Source organism: Paroedura picta, chromosome 9, assembly GCF_049243985.1.
Source record: "Paroedura picta isolate Pp20150507F chromosome 9, Ppicta_v3.0, whole genome shotgun sequence".
Taxonomy (NCBI): Eukaryota; Metazoa; Chordata; class Lepidosauria; order Squamata; family Gekkonidae; genus Paroedura; species Paroedura picta.
In genome coordinates, this window is record NC_135377.1 from 47,573,392 (window position 1) to 47,594,166 (window position 20,775).

At 43.5% G+C, this 20,775-nt stretch overlaps 1 protein-coding gene across 10 annotated transcripts in view; it reads right to left on the reverse strand.

Annotated features, from left to right (window-relative positions):
• Positions 1–20,775, reverse strand: part of DLGAP1 (DLG associated protein 1) — a 338,129-nt gene that overhangs the window by 228,631 nt on the left and 88,723 nt on the right. The gene's annotated exons all lie outside the window — the stretch shown is intronic.

Genomic DNA, 20,775 nt, shown 5'->3' on the forward strand with positions numbered 1-20,775 from the left:
GTGTATTTATATGTATTATGCACCTGATTGAGTGAATTTTGATCCAAAAAAGCTTATGAATGTAAGTGCTGTCAAACTGCAACCAACTCATATTTACCCCAGCAAGGGACTTTCAAAGCATGAGAAGCAAAGGTAGTTTGCCATCTATGTGTTCAGAAAATGGATTCTGAACCAAACAAGATGGGACATGCTGGGACAAGCAATTTCATCCAAAAGACTAGTGTGATCACAAAGCTGTTATGTACTGATAACACATGTGCATTAATGGGCCATCAACATAAGCAATTATTCAGTCATTCCTTCCTGCTAGTAATTTCCCTCATTCCTCCTTCTAATACCTTGGGTCTATCAGCATACACAAACATTCAGCCATACTATTTCATCACTTTTTGACAATAGCTGGTGTTGTCTGCTCTTGGGAAATCTCTAGTTCTCAGGAACAAACCCATTAGATATTGTTTGGGGTTACAGCATGTAACCATGGCCTTAGGTTACAGTTTTGCTATAAAATGGTTTTTAGCCCATTTTGTTGTGTTCAGTAATGGGCACCCTTGTGCTTCTTGCTGACTCCGAACATTGTCACTAACTGCCATGCTGCTGGTCACATGTCAATCCCCTCCAATCCTCAATAGGATTGGTTGCTTTGGCATCCAAAGCAGCCATTCATGCCTGAAGCAGCCAGTGGTGTGTGTGTGGGGGGGGGGTAGCCCACCTGGCATTTTCCCACCTGCATCAGGTATGGCTACTAGTGCTCTATCTGTCCTTGGATATTAAGAGGGGAGAGAGTTTTTGTCATCTTATTTCTCCCTCTCTCCTCAGTCCCTCTCTCTCAGCCTACCATCCTTCATGATGCACAATAATGGCTTTTTATTAAGGAAGGGAGAGAGAGAGCAAGCACACCCAGAACCCTGTACACCACGGACATCCCCGATTATGCACGTGTCCACTCCGGAGCCACTTCTGGTTGTGCCCTGGTCGCCGGGAAGCTCCACTTTCTTCCACATTTCGCTAATGCAGCTTTTTCGGTGGCATACGTCAACTCTGCGTCAACTCTCAAGATCAAATGTGGATCTTCCCCTCCGTGCATAATAGGCCATGGGGGCCCAGGAGTAGATCTGATCCAACAGGTGGCTTTTCCCTGTCCTGCTCCCCTTTCATGGTCTAGAACCAAAAGCAGTTGTTCAAGGCAGTGCCAGCAGGTCATTAAATCATCCACTCACACAACTACATAATCACAGGGGCAGGAATGTCAGCTCTATATTTGCTTAATTTTACTTGAAAGGATGTAGCATGGTTCATACTTATGGCAAATATCCTCTCAGAAAACACTGGTGTATTTAATCATCCTAATAAACTGTTTATCTTCTTCAAAATTGCCAATAACAGGTGGAAAGACAGTTTTAGCATTTGGGAACAAGGAGTGAATGTCCTACTGTTCTACCCTGAAAAATCATATCATAATCATAGATCAAGATTTAGTCACTATGTTTAAGCTTGCTAAAATTGTGACAGGCAGTATCTACTTTCTCTTTTTTAACGGTGTCCTTTTGTTTTAAATTATTTTGTAATCACTGGGAGCCCCTTTAAGCCACCTTCCAGCACAAAAGGTGAATGAATGAAGTTGTAGCCATGGCTATTTGCTCTAGTGCAGTGGTCCCCAACCCCTGGCCCAGGGACCAGAACCGGTCCTTGGATCAGTCAGTACCGGGCTGTGGCTCCTCCTCGTCCTTCTCACCCGCTGCTGCCTTGGGGGCTGCCCTGCCACTCTGCCACTGGTTCACCTTTGGTGGTCTCCAGTGGTCACCATGGTTGGGTCTCCCCCTCGGCATGACACCGCACAGCTGCCTCTGACAGCGGCCCCAGTGGGTGGCGGGAAGTCAGGGGCGTCGGCGGGAAAGCAAGTGAAGCAGGGTCTCAGGCAGCATCGATGGCACTTGGCAAAAGACTACCCCCCCCATGGGCCTCAGTAAAATTGTCAAGCATTGACTGGTCCCCAGTGATAAAAAGGTTGGGGACCACTGCTCTAGTGAGTAACTATTGACCCAAGACATTTGGGTAAATTTTGTAGTCTGACTAAATATTTCATGCAGAGCACTCAGAATGAGTAGAAGTTATATCTATTTCAGTTATATTTCTCCGACACATTATGACAATTCATGCAACCTTCTTTAAAGATGCTGTATTAAGTTCCAAATTGTGACAAAACTGAGATAGGACCCGGAAAACTTAAACATGCTACATGCAAACACTTCACAGTGTCAGCTAGCAAAATCAATTAAGTTCTACGTTTATTTTTAGTTTTCAGAATAAAAAGCATTTGGAAAGAATCCAAGATCAAAACATTAGCTAATCATTAAAGCAGATTACCGAACATTTAATTATCCAAATACTGACTTCTATTTAATACAATTAATTAAAATATCTACCTGTCATCAAGCATATGAATGGATAAACTGATCTTTTTTTTATCCTGCTATGCCAATATTGAATTAATTTTTTCATAAATATCTTTGAATTTTTGCTATACAGGAATGACTCCATAGGCTGGATTTTTCTCAGTATTAGGCATGAGTTTTTCCTGTGCTTTATAAAACAGATTCAAGAAATAGGGCTAAATAATGTTGTAGGTATTTGTAGATTAAAAGCCATTCTATGAAACTATGTGATTACCATAAAATTTGAATCCATATGGTCATATGGCTCTGTGTCCCAAGAAGTCACTGTGAGGGGTGGTATATACATTACATGAATAAATATAAATAAATTATCCCATCAGGACATATGCTACAGCTATAAACACTTCTTGTTTGCATGAGATCTTCTAAGGAATATGGAGTATGGGACATGAGGACTAGAAATATGTGAGCTTGGCAGGGGTGAGGACATTATGTACTTTCATCCTACAATTAAAAATCAGTTTGCGGCTTTTCAGCTAAAGTTCTGCTTTGCAGACAATATATACATAGAGAGTATTTCAGGGTTGGATGGGTGGGTTATAGAACAGAATTCAAAACAAACAAACAAAAATCCATTCCAAATGGTTCATACAGTAGTCTGACTGTAGATATCTGCTGACTGTATCAGAATATCCTATGTGGTTTATAGTGCTTTTTAACTAGTTTTGGCTGCTTTGCAAATGTTCCTCAATAAGTGAGATTTGACCATGGCAAGCTATGCTGTGAACACATCCAGGTTAAATTACTGCCATGTGCTCCATGTGGAGCTCCTTTTGAGGATTGTTCAAAAGCTGCAGTTAATACAAAATGCTGTAGACATTCTGTTATCAAGGGCTGCATTCAGACACTGTATCATCCCTGCCCTGAAAGATCATCCCTTTATACTATTTTTGACCATTTTATAACATTACTGTTGCTGGTAATGATTGGCCGCAGCTGCATGTGACACTCAGATATTATCAGACTCAGATGCCTGGTTGGTGCTGTGGGTCCAAGCACATTTAATATGCCCTCTGTGCCTTGTGTGTGTGTGTGTAGGGGTTGTTCTTTGTCCCTGCAGAAAGACTGTGAGGAATGGGCCACCAGTGCCTCAGCTGCACTGGTAGCCCTCAGGATTGCTCTGCCTCTGACTAAAATTCTAACTGTATTAAACATATGGAATCAATTTATCATTGCTGTAAAATATAAGTAATTTATTTGATTTCAAGTAGGGGAGAAAACTTAATGTTATTATAAGAAATGACAGCCTGTTTATTATATTTCTTTCAAAGGTATATTCTCCAACACCATTCTTCAAAAACACACTGCAAAACACCATTGCAGCATTTTCACCACCAGGTGGTATCCATATTCTCCCAATTAAATGCAAGATTCACGTCCAATCAATAGATCACACTAAAAAGCAAATCAGAATGTGCTCAGACTACTTGTATTCTGCAGAGCACACCCTGCCATTTGGGCAGAATGAGCTATTGGCGTTCTAAGCCAATCACGTGCTTCCATAGGACTTCCATTATGAAATCACATGAAGTTTTCACTCTGTATCACAGTGATATTCAATGGGAGTGCTACTGTCACCAAGCCAAATACCACGTTCTTTCCACAGACCTTTTAACTACAGACAATTTTTTTGTAGCAGACAGGATATGAGTTCTGCAGCAAGATAATGGACCCCTGCCAGCTCACTCAGGTGATTAACAGCTATCCAGTTTCCTCTATCCCTTTGTCAGATTAAGGGCATTTGCAAGGTTTGTATGGTTTGACAAAGCAGTACTTTCCTCTCTGAATGCCAGGGAGGCACATGCGGAAATCAGGATGGTATTGTTTGATCACCACAAATTGTTAAGGTATAACCATAATTTTATGAACATCAGCGTTCTTTGTTCACATGAAGTCAAATTCTGGAACTAGCAAAGAGAACTTCCGTGCCAATAAAACTAAACTTTTGCACTTGTATTATTACAGTTATATACTACTTATTTAGAAAACATACATGCCACCTTTTCAGAAACCTGCTCAGGGTTACATATGATTTGACATTAGTCATAATTTATTAAAGGTACTGTAATTCTCACATAGCCAAAATATTTGGGCAAGGGTTAATTGGCTAAAGTCAAACAAAGAAAGGAAACTGAGGGTATCCATGAGGTCTAGGAGCTCAGAGGAAGGCAACACACTGCAGTAAGAAACATATAAAACAGAAGACCAAAGTTTGAGTCTAGTGGCACCTTTAAGACCAACAGTGTTTTATTCACATCAAAAGCTTTTGTATACATGGCCACCTGAATATAATACAGACGTCACCCTATTGTAGCCTTTCTCTACTTTTTTATTAATGAGAAACCCCTGAAACATTCTTTAGACTTCGAGACACCCCAGAAGTGGTGCAATCATGCAGAATAGGGCTGGAAAGTATAGCTGTGTACCCGGGGCCCATGCCCTTCCCACCCCCTCCAGGGACATCACTGGCCATTTTGGGAAAGGGGGGTTGACATGACCATATGTGGTCATATCACCCAATAAATATTTAACAAATTTTAAAAATATATAAAAATATAATTAACTCCTACCCATTTGGAAAATTCTTCCAGGGCTGTCAAGAAATGCCAGATTTTCACAAAACCCTAGTTAAGATTCACTGTGATACACTGTGATGTGGCCTTCACAAGCAGTACTTAATTCATCATTAGGTGTTTTCTAGAGTAGAAAGCATCTCCCAAATGGTGGTCATTCATTTCTTAAAATACTCGTTTTAAACTTTGGCCAAGGTCATAATTTTTGAGCTAAGAAATATCTTGTGCAAAGAATAAACTCCAAACACTTGTGAAATCCTCAAAGTGAAGTGTTTCTGTCCAGCATGATTATCTTTAACCACTCCTGCGAAGCGGATTAAATAATCGGTTAAGGGCACCCAAGGCTGGCGCTGTCCGTGATTAGGAATGGTGCCGATAGGCCCCTTCCCCTGGACTGACAATTGGATGGCCCAATCGGCAGGCGCAAAGCGCAAAGCGCCTGCCGATTGGCCCCTCCAATTGTCACTCTGGCAGCAAGGGACCAATTGCGAGCCATGTGCAGCGTGGCTTGCGATTGGTCCCTTGCCACCGGACTGATGAATCTGTCCACCATCAACTGCGCTCGCTGCAGCCTCACCGCCGCCATTCGTTCCCTCGCCCGCCACCAGGCAGCTCGCCCACGCCCTCCGACTCCAGCCGCACACGTGCCCGTCGCCCTGCTGCCACCTGCCGCCGCACGAGCCCACGCCTCCAAGAAGCTGCCCACGGCCGGGAGCGCCTGCGGCCCCCACCCCCACCCCCACCCCTACATGCAGCCGCGTCCCTGCTCCCGCCCGCCTCGCCACCAGAATGCTGCGGACATCATCCCCATGCCCACGCACTCAGGACCGGCCGATGACGACCCGTCCTAGAGCGGCGACGATGACCACCCCAACCCACACGCCGCCCAAACCTCGCCCGCCCCAACGGAGGACCTCCACCAAGCCCCCAGGCTGCCTCCTGCCCTCCGAGCCCGCGACCTGCCTCCCACCCGCTCCATGGTCCTGCCTGACATTCCACAAACAGGTAGGACGCGGCCCGGGGTCGCGCTAAGGGACCGTGGCATCGGTTCCCGCTGTACCCCAAAACTCCTACACCCCGCTAACGCCCGCTGTCTGCAAATTACAGCGGGCTCTATTTCTAGTATGATAGATAAAGACAGACATCACTGGACTACAACCGCATGTATCTTGGGAGTATAAAGGTGGCAGCTTTGGTTGTTTACAATTGATTACAGATTTAACTAAGGTATAGTGTACTTTAATGACTTAGCTAGCTAGATTTTTTATTTACAAGAAGGGGGGCGGTGAAAGTGGCAAAACGTGAATTTTTTGCCACGGAAATCGCGTCCGCAAGCTCTCGCCCGGCCCAATTATTTAGGGTAGTTAGATCCCTTACCGCCCTTGAGGGGCGCCAAAATAATAGCAAATTGGAACTCGGCCGTGAGGCATTTGCGAGCTATTTTGCGGACAAAATCTCGTCTCTCCGCCACGATCTTCCCGCCACAGTTAATACAGTAAATGAACTGGAGGCCTGTTGGCCGCCTTTGGAGGTGACGTTTGATGGCTTCAGACGGCTCTCTTTATCCGAAGTGGACAAGTTGCTAGGCTCAGTTAGGGCGACCACTTGCCCCCTTGACCCCTGTCCATCATGGCACCTCAAAGGAGGCGGCCAGAAGATAGGAGGCCAGCTCAGGGACATTATCAACCTCTCCCTGGAGTCCGGGGAGTTCCCTGAGCAGCTGAAGGGGGCAGTGGTTCACCCTCTCCTGAAAAAATCTACGCTGGATCCACGGGACCCTGCCAGCTATCGCCCAGTGTCGCACTTGGCGTTCCTGGGCAAGATGGTTGAAAGGGCCGCGGCAGACCAGCTCCTGGCATTCTTGGAAGAAACTTCGGCATTCGATCCATATCAGTCTGGCTTTCGACCTGGCCACGGGGTGGAGACGGTGCTGGTCGCCCTGTTGGATGACCTCCGTCGCCAGCTGGATAAGGGCGGGTCGGCAGTGCTGGTTCTTCTGGACCTGTAGGCCGCTTTTGACATCGTGGACCACAAGCTGTTGGTCCACCGCCTTGCCGGCACGGGGATACGGGGCACAGCGTTACGCTGGATACACTCCTTTCTCCAGGACCGGACCCAGAGGGTTGCAGTGGGAGATGAGTTCTCGCGTTCCTATAGACTCCCTTGTGGGGTCCCTCAGGGTGCGGTCCTCTCCCCCACATTATTCAACATCTTTATGCGCCCTCTGGCCCAGCTGGTACGGAGTTTTGGACTGGGTTGCCACCAGTACGCTGATGACACCCAGCTCTATCTCCTCATGGACGGCCGCCCGGACTCCCCCCCGGAACCACTCACCAGATGTTTGGAAGCAGTGACAGAATGGTTCGAGCAGAGTCGCCTGAAACTCAACCCCTCCAAGACGGAGGTCCTGTGGCTGGGACGTAGGGGGCAGGACCAGGAAGCGCGCTTACCCACCCTGGCAGGGACGCAACTCACCATCACGTCCCAGGCCAGGAACTTGGGTGTGGCCATTGATGCCTCCCTGACTTTGGAGGCGCAGGTCAAAAAAGTAGCGGGCCAGGCGTTTTTCCACCTTCGCCAGGCCCGACTATTAGCGCCCTATCTGTCCCCTGAACAATTAGCCACAGTGATCCATGCAACGGTCACCTCCAGAATTGATTTCTGTAACTCGCTCTACGCGGGCCTTCCCTTGTCCTTGATCCGGTAACTTCAGCTAGTGCAAAACGCAGCTGCTAGGGTCCTTACTGGCACATCTTGGAGGGCCCACATCCAGCCAGTGCTGAGGCAGCTGCACTGGTTGCCAATTGCTGCCCGGATCCGGTTCAAGGTTCTGGTTCTAACCTTCAAGGCTTTACGCAAGTTGGGACCCACATACCTGAGGGACCGCCTATCGCCCTATGCCCCTCGCAGGGCCTTGCGCTCTGCGGGTGAAAACCTGTTGGTCGTTCCCGGCCCTAGGGAAGCACGCCTGGCCTCGACCAGGGCCAGGGCCTTTTCGGTCCTGGCCCCGACCTGGTGGAATGAGCTCCCGGGAGAGCTGTGGGCCCTGCGGGATCTTTCAACATTCCGCAGGGCCTGCAAGACAGAGCTCTTCCGCCAGGTTTGTGGTTGAGACTGGGGCTGATAATAGATCTATGCCTCCCCCGGGGACTCGGGTTCTGGACCCGAAGCAAAACATCATCAGGACCTCCTCTCCACCCACTAGTAGTGGGAGGGAGGGGGGGGAGTTGAGCTGCCATTCTTGCCATGCCGGCAATATTGGCAATGTTATTATTGTTTTATGGGGTTTTAATGGGGAATTGCGATATTGTTACCCGCCACGAGCCGCAAGGGAGTGGCGGGCTATAAATCTAATAATAATAATAATAATAATAATAATAATAATAATAATAATAATAATAATAATAATAATAAAAACCAACAAAAAATAAGTAAATCTGATGCTTCAGTATGTATTTGGAAAAATACATACATATTTAGGTCTTTAAAAGCTGCAGTGAAGGTACAATGGGTAATAATTATTTATGCTTCAATTTAAAGGCTGCCCCTCTCCTTGTGATTTCATGGCAGCTTATATATTTGTTTATTATATTTTTATATACTGCCCTCTCCTCAGGCTCAGGGCAGTTTACAAAAAACAGGGAACAATATAGATAACTCAATAGATGTAAACAATAACACTTCTGTAATAACAAATATAATAGTATAATTGAACAGTGGAACAATGGTGAGAACATTAAATCAACTATAGCATACTGACGTCTCCTTGTGTTGGATGAATCGGCAATGGTTTCCATAGCAGCAAGGCTTGGAGGGCCAATGGGATGTGATTGGTTCAAGTCAACCTCAACCAAATGCCTGGCAGAGGAGCTCCCTTTCACAGGTCCTGAAGACCTGTTCAAGTTCTGTTAGGGCCCTGATCTTCTCCAGGAGCTAGTTCCACAAGGTGGGGGCCAGGATGGAGAAAGCTCTGGCCCTGGTTAAGGTCAAGCAAGCTTCCTTGGGACCAGGGATCATCAGGCAGTTGTAGGTAGTAGAGCGTAAGTCTCTTTGTATGGTATAGGCAGAAAGGCAATCCCTCAGGTACTGTCAGAAACCCCCATATATTACTGCCTTGATTATATTTTTGCTACAATTCAGTGTTTAGCAAGCCTGGCCTATATGCCCTGATGTAACGCAGATGCCTTTGTTTGACACCTCTAGGTTGATTTCCTGCTGTTGTATTTTATGCATATGAACTTTCCCAAACATTCCTCACCTACTGTCCTTTATTGCCCTCTTTTCCCCTCCCCATTTGGTACCTTTATTTTTCACATCTTCCAGTTCCTTGAAGCCTGGATTGTTATCTCCATGTTATAACTCCCTTTGAATTATGCCTGGTTTGATTTGCAAGGGGAAGGGGAACCCCTATTTTGCCTACCCTATGCTTTGTGAATCAGTTCTGACTATGCCTTCAATGTAGATACCTACATTTCTAATAAAGAGACTTTAAAGAGTTTACTTTTTTAGAATCCAAAGTTTCTCACGGTTAGTCAGAACTCCTTTGGAGCACTTCCCCGTTCTCACTATGCAGACAGAGGAAAAAGCCACAGAAACCCAAACAGCCAAGATACAGAATGTGAGGGGGCAGACACTCTGGAGACCTCATATATGACCAGCTGCACTGGTTGCCAATTGCAGGTTTAAGGTGCTGCTTTTGCATTTTAAGGCCTTACACAGTCAGGTCCTGCTTATCTAGGGGCCATTTTTCTGGATACATCCCCCAAAGAGCTCTTCATTCAGTGAATACCACCTTGCTGACAGTGCACAGCTCCAGGGAAGTGCGCTTGGCCCTTCCCAAGTTCTGGAAGGCTTGCAAGTTCTGGAAGGCTTTCACCAGGTATTTGGTTGAGGCCAAGAACCACCATTGTCATCAATGCTGGGCCTGTAGCCAGACCCCTCACTACTCCTCTGCTATGCCTGGTCAACTGCAATTCATTTCACTTCCAGGCATTGAAAGTAAGGGTGAGGTACATTGTTTTAATGTATTTAAACAATGGTCAGATCTCCTACAGTATCATCAGGTGATTTGTCAGATGCACTCTCGAAGCTCTAACAAGATGCTACTGAAATCTCCTTGGTTGGCAGTATGAAGACCAGTATGAAGAAAAGTTGGAACAGGCTCCAGTAAATTTAATAATGCTTAGGTTGTGCCTGCCATCCAACAGGTGGTGTTGGTGGACCTCCCATCTCTTAACATGTATAGGTAACATACAGAACTAGACTAGGCCAGCCTCCTGCCACACAGTAATAGAACCAGTTCCAATCTCACAAACTGACCTGCAGGGATGCTCAATTCATCCTCATCTACATCTTCAAGGGTCCCTGCAGGAGACTCGAGGTTAGGGTACATGAGAGAACCAGGATGTCTTGGACATCCATGGACCACTTAGGGGACAACTGATGCCTGCTATATTATGACTAAGTCATTCTTATCTTTATGTTTGGATTTCCTTGTTTTGCTCCACGGCCAACCTGTAAAAGCGCAGTCCCAATATGGGGCTGCATAAAAGATGGAAAATGAATTTGCTGAGAGGGAATAAGATCTTGGAGTCATACAGGATAGCTCAATGGAACTGTCAACCCGGTGTCCTACAGCAGTGAAAAAAGCAAAATCTGTTAGAGATTATAAAGAAAGGGATTGAGAGTAAAGCAGCTGATGTTGTAATGCCCCTGTATGGATATATGTAGTGGCCTCATTTAGAACAATGTGTATAGTCATAGAATCACAGAATCATAGAGTTGGAAGGGGCCATACAGGCCATCTAGTCCAACTCCCTGCTCAACACAGGATCAGCCCTAACCATCCTAAAGCAGTCCAGGTCAATGTATCTCAAAAGGATGTTGCAGAACTAGAAAAAGCAGAGAGGAAAGCAACCAAGATCATTAGGGGATTGGAGTACCTTCCCTGTGAGGAAAGGTTGAAGGATCTGGGGGGGGGGGGCAATTGAGGTTTATACAATTATGCTTGTGTTGAGAGAGTTGATAAAATATTCTCCCAAAATATTAGAACTCGGGAGTATTCAATGAAGCTGATGGGCAATAGGTTCATGACAGACAAAACAAAACACTATTCTACAGAGTGAAGATGTAGTGATGGCCACAGGAATAAACAGTGTTAAAAGGGGATTTGATAGATTAATTGAGAATAAGTCTACCAATGAGAATAAGTCTACTAGCCATGGGGACTGGGGGAAACCTCCACATTCAGAAGCACTAATCCTCTGAATCTCAGAGCCCACATCTGGGTTCTGTGCCCTGTTGTTGGCCCTGCAGAGGAACTGTGTGAGAAAGGATGCTGGACTAGATGGACCATTGGTCTGATCCAGCAGAACTCTTACGTTCTTATAGCAGACTCAATCCTGCCTTTGACAAGATACAAGCAGACACCTTTTCAAGAATGTACACAAGATACACGAGAACATATAATGTATCCTTTTTCTTGGGTGGCTGTAGGAGTTACATCATCCAATACTGAACAGCCTCCCCTTCATAGAAACCAAAAGGCAGCTTCAACTTATCTTGTACTAAAAGCCTTTTTAATCACAGTTAGGTATGCTTTCCCCCTCCCAAGTCTTAATGCTTGGGCTCAAATGTCAAATGGCTATTTTTACAAAGGATTGGTTTCATTTATCTAGCTCTCTGTAAATGCATCTTTATCAACAACTCAAAAGAAGAAATAATTGCTTTTTTCTGTTTACCTTAGGATTTAGAGATGGTACTCTTGTGATATGATAAGCCTTTTTCAGTAAGAATGAAGATTTATTGTTAAGCTTAAACTGTGTAATAAGGGAACAGCTGCCCCATAATATTAACTCATTTCCACTATCTGAACGAAAAAGTAATGTAGTTACACTATACTTCTTTGTTGCTGCAGATTTTCCTGTATTTTGAATGTGAGCCAGATTCCTCTCTTTCCCATCCTGCTTTCTTGTGGTTTGAGTATGGTATGCATTTAGGTCTTGCTTCTGTTTATCAAATTTTTCATCCTAAATTAGGTCAACAACATTAATGCTTGATATTCTCTGAAAACATACAGTGAATTGCTTTAAATGTATTTCTTTTTGAAATGAAGGTTAAAATAGAAGCACACAAAATGAAACATTCATTCTTTTTTTTTTGTTAGCTGGACATCAACTGGCATAACTGTATTTCTTTAATAGCTTCTTTCCTCTGTCCAACAAAATGATTGGTGCTCTAATGCACAAACCTGGCGGTCACACACAAAATGAGGATGGGTTGGATCCCTTGATTGTCAGACGCTAAGTTTGTGGATATTTTCCATATTCCTGTTCTTCAAGCAGTCCTTTCCATCCATGGCAATAGTTACTCCCTGACTCACAGGACCAATCAGGAGGCTGCAGTGGGAAGGAATACAGGAGAGAAGTTGCTCTCCTCTTGAATCAGTGCAGCTGCGCCGACAGACAAGGCTGAAAGGGTGGTTTCATTCCCTTCCTCCTCTCCACTGTAGCTTTCTGACTCACATGGCTATTAGTCTGCATGCATCCTGCAACCTCAGGAATAAAATTAAATGGGGGCAGAAAAAACCTGGGGGGAGGAGACTGCAGGAAAGATAAATGACCACCAGCACCTTCCACTATTTTACTTAGCTAACAAAGGTAATTACTGTGCAGAATTACTTACTAACATTGTTCATATGTAAGAGATGTGTCCATTGGTTTATGCCCCCATTAGCCATTTCCTGCCCTTTTGAACAGGTGGTCCTGTATCACTACATGATGAAAGTCTATTTTTATAACCTTTTATAACATACAAATAAATGGTGAGAGCTGGCAGAATGGGGAGGGGTACTTCTGCTGGCTCTCTGCCTTGCATCGCAAGACCTGGCCAGATGGGGGAGGGGTACCTGCTGCCAACTCCCAGCCTCCCGCAATGAGAGCTCAGATGGGGGACTGATGCCACCTCCCAGACCACTTTTAAAGTGGGGTTTGCCCCTAGTTTCTTAATATTAACACTGGTTTAGACAAACATTATTTTGTGACTAAACAGGAAAGTATCCCTTCTGCATACATTGGCAGATCTCGTTTGAACCATAGGCCATCATCAGCTTTATCATTTTCTCACAAGACAAGACTGTTTCTCACAAGGCAAGTTTTAACAGTGTTACAGATTCAATGAATTTCACCCCGTGATGGTGTGTTAAGAATAACCCATCTTTAGAATATTAAAGGTGGGAATTCTTGCTGCAGAGGAGCTTCACTTCTTCCCTAGCATTTACAGAATCTTCCATGCAAGATGACTGAATCATCTCAACTGGCTAAATAAGCTGCATTTCAGAGAACGCATTGTAGCTCACCTAATAACAAATCTCTTCTCATTTAAGGAGTCTGATTTCTTTTTAAATAAGGCAAGAGGTGCTGAGATGTAACACCTGATGGAAGGAAAACCAAAATGAGTCACTGAGTGCATTCTGAAATAAAGGCAGACCCAGGCTGCTTCATACTCAGCAAGTCTCTTACAAAGAACTCAGTATAAGAAAATAAAGCAAACACTCATTTATGGAAATTGTAATTGATTTTTTTAAATTTTAGAATGTTGAATCCATTTTTTTTCATTTAGAACATCCAAAGTTAATACCTGACATTTTTTAAAAAATGCAGCATAACTATGACCCACTTTTATATCTACATCCACAAACAGAATGAAGTATGTTAGGCCTTCTTTTTAAAGTTCTGGCACCTTGTCTTTGGAATACCCTCTCCACCAAGCTTGACTTGGCTGGTGCCTTGCTGTCTTTTAGCTGCCAGGTCAAACCAATTGCTCAGGCTTTTAAGTAAAAGGTTTTACGTTTTTTTCCCCATGCTATGTTCTTCTCTGAGGAATTTCTGTGGGTTTTTTAGGCTGCTCAGTGTTTGCTTTATGATATTTTCATGCCCCTGGATTGTTTTTAATGACTTGTATTTCATACCAATAATTTATCAGGTTTTATATAATGTTTTTACTTGTAAATTACCTCAAGCAGGTCCTTGTCAAGACACTATACAAAATCTCTAAATATATAAAATAAATGCCTTTTCAAATAAGAATGTTTTACATGGCCTTCTGAATGGAGATGAACTGAAGGTGCCATCTGCATCCAACCTAGTAAACCTATATCTAAAGGAGTGGTCCTGAGTGACACAATGAAGGAAAGTGCATGTTGGCTCCTCTATCCCACATCATAGTCCACTAAGCAGGCAGACCCTTCCTCACACTTAGGGGTAGTTTAGCTAATCATAGATACCCCTCCCACAATATGTAGATCAAGAAGTGGGCTAAATTGAATAAAATGGGCTAAACTGAATAAAATGAAGTTCAATGAGAACAAATTTAAAGTTCTGCATTTAGGTAGGAAAAACCAAATACATCAATATAGGATGGGGAGGACTTGTCTTGCCAGTAGCATGTGTGAAAAGGATCTAGAGTCTTCGTAGATCACACATGGAACATCAGTCAACCGTGTGACTCGGGGGCTAAAAAGGCGAATGGGATTTGGGGCTGTATCAAATGGAGTATTGTGTCCAGATCACAGGAGGTGACGGTACCACTTTACTCTACTCTGGTTCGGCCTCACTTGGAGTACTGTGTTCAGTTTTGGGCACCCCAGTTGAAGAGGGATGAAGACAAACTGGAGCGTATCCAGAGGAGAGCAACAAAGATGGTGAAGGGTTTGGAGACCAAGACATATGAAGAAGGGTTGAGGGAGCTTGTTCTGTTTAGAATGGGGAAGAGACAACTGAGTGGGGGTCTGATAACCATCTTCAAGTATTTAAACGGGTGCCATATAGAGGATGCAGCAGAGTTGTTATCTCTTGCCCTGGAGGGACGGACCAGAACCAATGGGATGAAATTAATTCAAAAGAAATTCCGTCTAAACATCAAGAAGAAGTTCCTGACAGTTAGAGTGGTTTCTCAGTGGAACAGGCTTCCTCGGGAAGTGGTGGGTTCTCTATCTTTGGAAATTTTTAAACAGAGGCTGGACAGCCATCTGACAGAGAGGCTGATTCTGTGAAGGCTTAAGGGGGTTGCAGGTTACAGTGGATGAGTGATAGGGTTGTGAGGGTCCTGCATAGTTCAGGGGGTTGTACTAGATGACTCATAAAGTCCCTTCAAACTCTATTATGTTAAAAAAAAAATCCACAACCTAGAATTGCAGCTGCTTCTCAGTGTGGCAAGAAGCAATGGTTGACTAAGAGAGATTTAGTTTATTTAGTCTAATACAGCTCTTATTTTAACAAATGTTGTTTTTTGTACAGATGCAGACTTCCAGAGGCAACCTGGGATTTTAATGAGTCAACTTGCAGACATAAATTATTCTTCAAGAATATTAAAATTAGCTTTTTTTAGGGCTTGCAATATACCAAGGACTTTACTTACCCCAAGAGCAAAAGAACAAGTTGCTGATTCTATTAATACATTCAGCAATTACAACTATAAAGGAGTAGATTCCAATATGTAGTGCAGTACAAATGTATCTGCTGATGACCAAGCAGCCACCTTGATGACAAGGTAGCCAATCTGCATATCTCTGTCAAAGGCACTCAATTTAAAAAAGCTGCTGAAAATGTAATTGCCCTAGTGGAATGTACATGAATGATCAATGGGCATGGCAGTAAGTCCCTCTCTTGATAATCCCATCTGGATAGTTTCTGAATTGATGTTCTCCAAACCATCTTTGGACCACCAAAGCTAATAAAACAGCGCCTTGTCCCTATGAAAACCAAGGGTTCTCTTGAGATAAAATAATAATGCCCTCCTAACATCTACAGTGCAATGAGCAGTCATTTTCAGAGTTTGTTGAGGGAAAGAAGATGGGCAATAAAATCTCCTGAGACAAATGAAACTTAGAAACTAGAGAAGAAACCCTACTCCATATTTAAGGACTACCCTGTCAGGGGGGGGGGAATTAAAAGATCTATCTGGAGAGATGCCAGTTTACTCATTCTCTGGGCTGAAGATCAACATCCAGACACTGCCCCCAAGGGCAAAAAGTTTCCAGATAAGTCGCCTTTATAGACATTCATGAGAAAGTGAGCCAATCATGAAACAGCTCCACAGCATGCATATCTGATAAAAACAACTAAGGGTACAATTGAATGAATGCATCTCTAAAATTTTCATGTACAGTAGTTTTTCCTCCTCTAACCCTCACTGAAAATCCTGCACAATGAGCACCCCAAAGCATTTGTAGTCAGAACCATCTCCTGAAGGAAATTAACCAGGATAAATTCTCTCTAGAAAACCACTATTACAAGGAACAGATAACAGGTCTAGGAATAGAGAATCTGTGGCATAAGACATGAATCTCAGACCTGGGCTCATTCTGCACTTACTTTGTTTATTCCGGTGTGGATCCTGCTGAATTTAGATCGATTTGAACTCTGGTCTTCTTCTATCCCTCCCCCCCATTGAAACAGAACGTGTTCTGCATGTGATTGGGGAAGGTCAGAATGGGGAGGGAAGGTAAGCACAGAAGGGGGCTCTTCCTTTCTTTTCTTGAATGGGGGTGGGAGAGGATTGGAGACAGCAGAGGAACGGGAAATAACAAGAGGCAAATCTCTGCTGAGAGAGGGCTTCTGGAGCGCAGTCACTTTAAGGGGAGCATTGCAACCGAGAACCAGGAAGTCCTTTAACTGACACCCTGGCCAATCAGGGAAGACTCGTTTGCTTCCAGGCATGGAGGAGTAAATTAATTCACAGAAAGGAGCCGTATACACATTTACTCATGGCGGACTTTCAAATATCACACCTTATATCCAAGATATCATGGGGGAAAGGTAGGGTCACTATGAATCAATCATGCATGTTGCAGAGGAAAAATGTAAAGCGCCAAAATCAAAGTGCAAATCAAATTCAGTGTAGACTGCAGGGATTCATTCAAACTGGGAGTGGGTAAAAAGTCCCATGTAGATGACACTCAGTAGCAAGATAAAAACCAGAGCTGCAGGGATCACAGATGCAAGCTAGTCACAGGCAAAACTGTAATAGTAGATACCATGTATTCCAACAGGCATAGAATGTTCCAAGCTGATTGGAACCAGTGAGACATGAGTTGTTTCAGCATGAGTTGTCTCACCATGGCAAAAATAGCTTGTACCTTTTCTGGAAGCAAAAACCATTTTCCCTTCAACGAATCCAGCATAGCTCCAATAAATTGTACTCTTTGCAATGGAACTGTTACTTCTCCCAATTTACTAAGAGTCCTAATCTTTGACAAGTCTTAAGGATGAGAGCACGCTGACTCAACCAATGGTTCTTAGAATCTGCTACAAATAGCCAGTCATCTAAATACGGAAATATATAGCAACCAAAGAGATGGTGGTAAACAATAATTGGGGTACGATAGCCAGATCCAAGGGTAGAATAGTGTACTTGAAAATACTATTCTCACATGAAAACCATAAAAACTTATAATGCTGAGGGTGAATGGAAACATGAAAATAGGCATTCTTCAAATTAATAACAATAAACCAACAATTAGCCTTTAATAGTTGGAATATCAAGGGAATGGACACCATATGGAACTTTGAAACATGCAGGGGGAAAAATAACTTTCTGAGGTCTAAAATGGGTTTAACTCAACCATCCTTTTTGCCTATCAGAAACATGCAGGAGAAAAAACCCTCCAATTTCTGCAACCCTCTAACATCTTCTATGGCACCTTTATCTATAAAGGTAGCCAAGGCCTGAATCAGATCAAAACCTTTAAAGGTGATTCAAAAGGAGAAATGGACTTGAACTCTAACCTAAAACCCATCCTAATAATGTACAAAATTCACTCATTTGAGATAATAGCTTCCCAATCTGAAGTGGACTTATCCCTTGATTTAACAGGGACCTGCAATTATCTTAGCCAGAACAATGACTTTTGGGATGAAGAGGCCTCTTTGGAAGAGGATAGTGCTGGCTCACTCTAGGTCTATTAGAAGCTTTATATTTCTGATAACACTGTTATGTGGTAAATGGCTTAGGCATAGGATACTGAGACCCCATTGGACTTGAGACTCCATAGCGATTTTGATATAGATGCCAGGACTGTCTAACAAAAGTCCTCTGCTTAAATTGGGTCATAGATGAATGAAAGACTCCTAATGATTTAGCCATCTGCTTGTTCTTTATTTAATCAATGACAACATCCTATCCATTTTGGATTAAAAAAAAGAGTGGAGTTAAGTCCTCAGCTTTAATCCTGGTTTACAAAGGTTGATCTCAACCAAGCATGATGCCTGAGTGCTATGGAGCTTGCCACAGACCTGACAGCTGAAGATGCACCATCCCACATTAATTTATTATTAGGAAGCTTTATAGTCTCTGTGTGCAGACCCTTAGCAAGTGGACATTCCTCTTCTGGCAGAAACTCCAAGTAGGGGAAAAACCTTTCCCATGAGAAAAACTGATAAACTGTTTCATAATTAGCAATTTTGACAGTGCTGTGGAATAAAATAACTTGTAGAGACCACTTATATCTCTTATACTTGATAACCAAGCCTACATCTCATGGTCCCAATCCATGACTCTTTCCTACTGGGCTGCCTGGGAACTCATAATTTTCTGTACGTTTGCTGTTGTACTGTGCATTGCTACCAGGTCATGTTTGTTGTGTGCACTAGTCACAGCTGGAGTTCTTGCTACTGCAGCAGGTTTCTTGCTGCGTTGGGACAGTTTTCCTTTCCTGACACAGGATATTTGACAGGCTGCAAATGCTTGTGTTGAGGCTTCTATTGGATTCAATTGTTTCTTTCTAAATGGAGGCCTGAGGGCTGTGGTTGGTTGCATCTGTTACTACCCGCTAAATCAGTGGTACATGGTAGTCTTATGACAAAAGACATCTCTTCCAGGGAGTATGCATTGTGTATTGGAGGAGGAGGAATTTTTCCTTCACTATGTTTGGTGCCTTTCCTACATATAGTTACAATGAAGGTGTCATCAGAGCACAACAGAGTGGCAGTAGTTTACTTTTTCTGGCAGTAATCATGAAGCTATGACACATGAACACATCATCCATTATATCTGTTCATGCTCCAGCAGCGAGGTCATGGACAAGATTCAGATTCTCAGCCTTTGTGGGATTTCCAAAGCAAAGAGCTCATGCTCTATTCCCATTGTGACTCATAACTATGAAAAACTCTAGTGATGAAGGAAGGAAGGAAAGCTGTAACCACAAGGGCAACACAGACATTCCTAACAGTTATCATTATTATTGAACAAGGTCAGTGATGGTGTGAATGCTGTTATTAACTCAGACACATGAAGGTCCAGCATTCTTTTGTTGTTGTTCATACAGGACCCCTGGGCATCTAAAAGCGGAGTTAATGGTAGCTGAATGAAATACAAAAGACTAACATATTCTTCATCATGGCAGCACCTGTTGGATACACTACATCTGGTACACCACAGTCTATTATGCATTTTTAAGAGCCCTAAAAGGGAAAGGTTAGCAGCTCTGTACAGGACAAGCTGATTGTCCCCAGGTCACTGTTTCAGAAGCATTGTTTGAGAACTAAATGATATTTGAGAGGAGGAACAGTCTTGCTTATGTCTGATGATTAAGTTGCTTGTCAAGATTTTTTTTTTTGAGACACATTGGTGGTAATATACCAGAGAAGTTTTGAAACAGGTTATTTAGCAAGTATGTATTTGGTAAAAGGATACTGGCATCTTCTAAACTATATTACAGGGAAGGCATGCATTGCACTTACAAAGCACTCAAGGTCCCATTGCCCTTTAAATGCTTTGCCACCCTAAATTCTAAGTATCTCTACCTGAGCTCAGTCAACATCGTACAAAGGATCCTCAGCTGTGCCCCATCTAGTCTGGCAGTGAGCTTCCAGCTGCATTCTGCTGGTGCACTGTCAAATCGACTCACCTGCACCACTGCCGCTCTGGAGAGCCCTCAGGGCTGGAGGTAGATGGCACTGGTCATAGTGGGGACATGACTGGCACCCAGCAATCCTGGATCTTCTGGTCCCAGAGGTTCCCCGATCCCCAGCAGTTCAAGTTCCATGTCTACTTCTGGGGGGCGGGGGTGGGGGGGCAGATCCAGCTCCAGCTCCTCCTCTGAGTCTATTTCGGACACCTGTGTGCTCTCAGGTGGTGGCAGCACAGGCTGGGGCGTGACAAGCTGGCAAATGGCCTTGCCACTTTTTAAAATAGGTATATATATCTTTACAACTGCATTTAGTCTTTATCTTGGAACAGTTATATTTAACTATTCACACTGCAGAATTTGACACTTTTAAAACATAAGTTATACAGATGGCATCTCTTTGCAGTCAACAATCTCCCTTAGTAGATAACACCCATAAAATTATCCATGTAAAAAATGTACTCTTTAAGCAGATTTCTCTGTAGCAGCCCTCCTGCATCAATGCCGCGTGTTACATTTAATCATAGTACTGGTAAGCCACCACTAGGAAATTATTAGCTACAGCAAGTGGAACAATAAAAAAATTATCCTCCAGAGATACAGGCATTGAATTCTCATAGATTTCTAAAAACACATAATTTGTAGGTGCCACCTAAAAAGGTGAAAATTAATTGATGGAGAAAAAATTCACTTACACTTTGCAACAAGAAAATATTATGCTACACCACAGATTGCCAAGAAACATCAAAGTTTTTGTGTTGTTGGGGTTTTTTGTAAGCCACAACTTCTTCTTACTAAAAAGTTCCAGCTCTTCGAAACATCAAAGTTTTGTTCAGTTCAA